General features: G+C 51.0%; 1 pseudogene; it reads left to right on the forward strand.

Annotated features, from left to right (window-relative positions):
- LOC100547350 overlaps positions 1 to 634 on the forward strand; it is a 1,274-nt pseudogene extending 640 nt beyond the window's left edge.
- The last annotated feature ends 3,932 nt before the right edge of the window (positions 635 to 4,566 follow it).

The following is a 4,566-nucleotide window of genomic DNA, read 5'->3' on the forward strand; positions in this document are numbered from 1 at the left end:
CAACAACTCAAACCCAAACCAAACATAGCCCAACCATTTGCCATGGGTTGATCCAAGCTGCACTGGAACAGTGAGGTGCTGGAAGAAGGGCTGTGCCATAGCCTCAAGCCTATCAGAAAGCTTGGGGAGAAGGGGATGGGGTGGGTGCGTCCCCATCGGTGGAGGCAGGACAAGAGGAGTACAGTGCCATGCGAGACCAGTACATGAGAACGGGGGAAGGATTCCTGTGCGTCTTTGCCATTAACAACACCAAGTCCTTTGAGGACATCCACCAGTACAGGGAGCAGATCAAGAGGGTGAAAGACTCAGATGATGTTCCCATGGTGCTGGTGGGAAATAAATGTGACCTGCCAGCACGGACAGTGGAGACCCAGCAAGCGCAGGACCTGGCCCGGAGTTATGGGATCCCCTACATAGAAACGTCAGCCAAAACCAGACAGGGCGTTGAAGATGCCTTCTATACCTTAGTGCGGGAGATCCGTCAGCATAAACTGCGCAAGCTGAACCCACCAGATGAGAGTGGCCCTGGCTGCATGAACTGTAAATGCGTGATATCGTGACTGTGCTGACTGGACCCTGACTTGGAGAGGTGTCCGCTGTGCAGAGCACAAGGAAAGAGGTGATGCAAAGGAAGTTTTTGAGAAAGGAGAGCAAATAATCCAGACCCTTCTGCGTGCTGGTTTCGCTATTAAGCGAAGCAAAGTGAAAGGGCCTGCCCAGGAAATTCAGTTCCTAGGTATAAAGTGGCAAGATGGCCGTCGTCACATCCCAACAGATGTGATCAACAAAATCATGAAACCATGACAACTTCTTTTCCAGGAAGGAAAGGACCAAAAAAAACCCACCAACAACAAAAAAAAAAACCACCAAAAGCCTGGAGGAAGAGCAATGCCAGGCCCAACCCAGGGCTGTGGCCAGGAGTAGGTTTCATGAAGCTGTGACAGAGAGGGGTTCCTCAGCTGATCAGTTCTGCCCCAGCAGCTGCTTTGGGCTACAACCTTCCTGGCCTGTTCTCCCAGCTTTAGGCCCTCAGCAGCACCGCATGGCGCTGGGTGGGCTCCCCTGCAGGCCTGGCACAGCTGCTCTCAGTTTAGGTTCCCCCATAAAGGCCTGCAGCCCTCTGCCAAACCAGGGTACCATGCGCCCATGGCTGTGGAGCGTGAGAGCTGTGCCAGCCATCTGCCTGAGGATCACAGGGGTTTTAAGAACCGTCTGTAACATCCAGTCATCAGTTGTAGGTCCATGTTAGAATTGACTATAGTCCCTAGGTGACCCCCAGTGCTCACAAGTGTGTCAGTATGCTGGCTCAGCCTCCAACGTCAAAGCTGAAATAAATACCCCAAAGAGCACTCTGGTGTGAGGACTTGTTCCATGTTCTCTCTTACTTTCTGGTTACAGTCACCATTCCTTAAATTTCCAGAGATCTAGGATGGTTTCTGATATGTTAGTTACAGATTTGATGTCTTTAGAATTTATGAGGCACTCAGCTTTGGATCTCAGAAAGGAAATAAGTCAGAACCAGTCACAAGGCTGTCACTTCACAGCTCATTCCGTCACATCCATCTTTCACTTTTCATTTGTTTTCTGCCTGTCATCTCTGCGGCAGGAATTCTTGGTCTGAGTTCTTGGCTCAGCTAAAGCTCCTCTGTCACGGCACTGGGCTCACTCCAAACCTACTCGATGGTGGGGTGATGAGCTGGGGTACAACACCAAGCTGACAGCTGCAGCTGGGAGCACCTCAGCACCCATGTGGAAAATGTGGTCCTCCATGTGAGCACAGCTTTGCACAGCTCTGCTGCTTTTTCTGCCAAACAATCTATGCATCCTACAGCTCTGCCTATTGCCTTATTACCAAAAAGCCATGCCAAAGGGCAGCTGTAACATACTTTAGAACTCAGGATTTTAGAAGATAGGTAGCAGGAATGCAGCTAGCACTTCACACAACATCGGTCTGCCATCTAAGCAGGTCCAGCCCAGCTTTAAGCCCTCTGTTAGGCTCTCCTCCATGTACAGGAACAGCACCTGCCATGGCCAGCTGCCTGCCAGCCACAGATGTGTTGTGCAGCCAGCCTGGGCTCTGCTTACTGCAGCCCTGCCTCTGTGAACAAGGGGCTGGGCCAAGGCCTCCCCTGCTCCCACCACCTCCTGCTGTGCAGGAGGATTTGGTGATGACCACAATTCTGAATTTTCAGCCCCAGAAGAAAGCAAGGTTCCTCGGCAGGGCTTGCAGTCCAGGCATGGCATCAGTCATGAAGCATGAGGAAGGGCATAGGCAGGTAGGAGGCTTCTGTGGTACTGTGGACTGGTACTGTGAACTTTGTCTGGAGCTGAATGTCCAAGTTAACCTCTGGAGACTTGCTTCAGCATTAAAATAGGATTTCTAAAACATACCAAGGGAAGAAGGAGGAGACAAGAACAGTGGGACTGAGTCATGAGGCAGCTGATGGGTACAGGGGTTGCAGTCAGAGCAGGTTGCTGTGAACAGGCACAATGCCTGGTTCATGAATACAGTTCTGGTGCTTACACCTCACCTTTCCTGAGATCTGAACTCTGCCAGGGTCTGCATTTGACAAAAGAATTTCTGTCCCCTTTTGTTCTACTGCTGTGCATGGCTGAGAGCCCTCTGTGCAGGTATGCCAATGAACCACCCTGCTCAGCCTCACGAGCACCCCTCAGGGTCTAAACCTTTTCCTCCTTGCTGAGCTTGACCTTGTGAGTAGGATTAGACAAGATCTCCAAACACATGCCCTCTGGTAAGAGAAGAAAGGTGTTTCCACCCAACTACATGACTGGTTCAAGTGCTCACTAAGGACAGTGGAAGTCTGGCCTCAGCTGTGGCACTCCAATTCTTTCAGCACAGAGTGTAAAGCTGTTTGGATTTTGCCTTCCCCACTCAGGAAAACCAGTCTGGAGTACAGCATAGCATCCTTTTCTGAGCCAGCTCATACTACCATGACAAAATGAAACACTGAGCTGCAGAGCAGGACAAGTGCTCCACTGAGCACTGTTCTGACACCTGGAGGGGGTGAGTAGCAGGAAACAAACCGTCACCTCCCATGCCATGGCCAATAGCTCTAAATGCCAAGACTGGGTCAGAAGGAAAAGCCCTGCCTCCTTTCCCAGCACTTGCTGACGTATTAGGGCAAGGGGTTTTCAGGTTACAGAAGCAACTTGCCCCTGTGTATAACAAATCCCATCCTGTGCACAGGAAAACAGCAGTGAGTGTTTACTTACCACCTTTCATTCAGGAAACCATGCATGAATGCAAGCACAGGAAGCTGCGTTTTAAATGTCAAAGTATGCTGTAAAATCTTTGTGTCAATTGCACTTCTTCAAAACAGAAAAATACCAACAGTATTTTGATTTTGATTTGAGAATAGCACAATGTAAGAAGAAATTAAATTAGTTTTGTTTTCTTGTTACAGGTTTGGGTTTTTTTTCCCTGCTTAATTTTTCCTTTCATTAAGGACAACCTCCTGAGGTCAAGCACCAAAGAATCACAGAACCACAGAATCACAGAATTGTAGGGGTTGGAAGGGACCTCTAGAGATCATCGAGACCAACCCCCCTGCCAAAGCAGCTTCCCTACACCAGGTCGCACAGGTAGGCGTCCAGGCGAGACTTGAATATCTCCAGAGAAGGAGACTCCACAACCTCCCTGGGCAGCCTGTTCCAGTGCTCCGTCACCCTCACCGTGAAGAGGTTCTTACGCACATTCATGCGTAACTTCCTATGCTGCAGCTTATGTCCGTTTCCCCTCGTCCAGTCTCCACGTACCACTGAAAAGAGACTGGCCTCGCCACTATGGCCGCCACACCTCAGATATTTATAAACCTGGATCAGGTCCCTCTCAGTCTTCTTTTCTCAAGGCTAAACAGACCCAGTTCACCTAGCCTTTCTTCACAGGGGAGATGCTCCAGGCCCTTCACCATCTTTGTGGCCCTCCGCTGGACTCTTTGCAAGAGATCCCTGTCTTTTTTGTACTGGGGAGCCCAGAACTGGACACAGTACTCCAGATGAGGCCTTACCAGGGCAGAGTAGAGGGGGAGGATCACCTCCCTCGACCTGCTGGACACGCTCTTCTTAATGCACCCCAGAATGCCATTGGCCTTTTGGCCACGAGGGCACACTGCTGGCTCATGGCCAACCTGTCGTCCACCAGGACCGCCCACGGTCCCTCTCTGCAGAGCTCCTCTCCAGCAGCTCACTCCCCAGCCTGTATTGGTGCATGCAATTATTCCTCCCTAGGTGTAAGACCCTACACTTGCTTGTGTTGAACCTCATCCGGTTTCTTACTGCCCAGCTCTCCAGCCTGTCCAGGTCTCGCTGAATGGCAGCACAGCCTTCAGGCTTGTCAGCCAATCCTCCCAACTTCGTATCATCAGCAAACTTGCTGAGGGTTGGCCAACTTATCCCCCCTAACTCAAAGGTCATTGATGAAGATGTTGAACAGACCGCCAGCACACGTACCCCGTGGGGGAACCACCCGTAACTGGGTTTAACCAGGTCCTACCCAGGCCTAGGACTCGTGCACCGACCAACGCCGTACCCCTTGCGACGCTTCCG

This window comes from Meleagris gallopavo, chromosome 1 (genome assembly GCF_000146605.3).
Source record: "Meleagris gallopavo isolate NT-WF06-2002-E0010 breed Aviagen turkey brand Nicholas breeding stock chromosome 1, Turkey_5.1, whole genome shotgun sequence".
Classification (NCBI taxonomy): domain Eukaryota; kingdom Metazoa; phylum Chordata; class Aves; order Galliformes; family Phasianidae; genus Meleagris; species Meleagris gallopavo.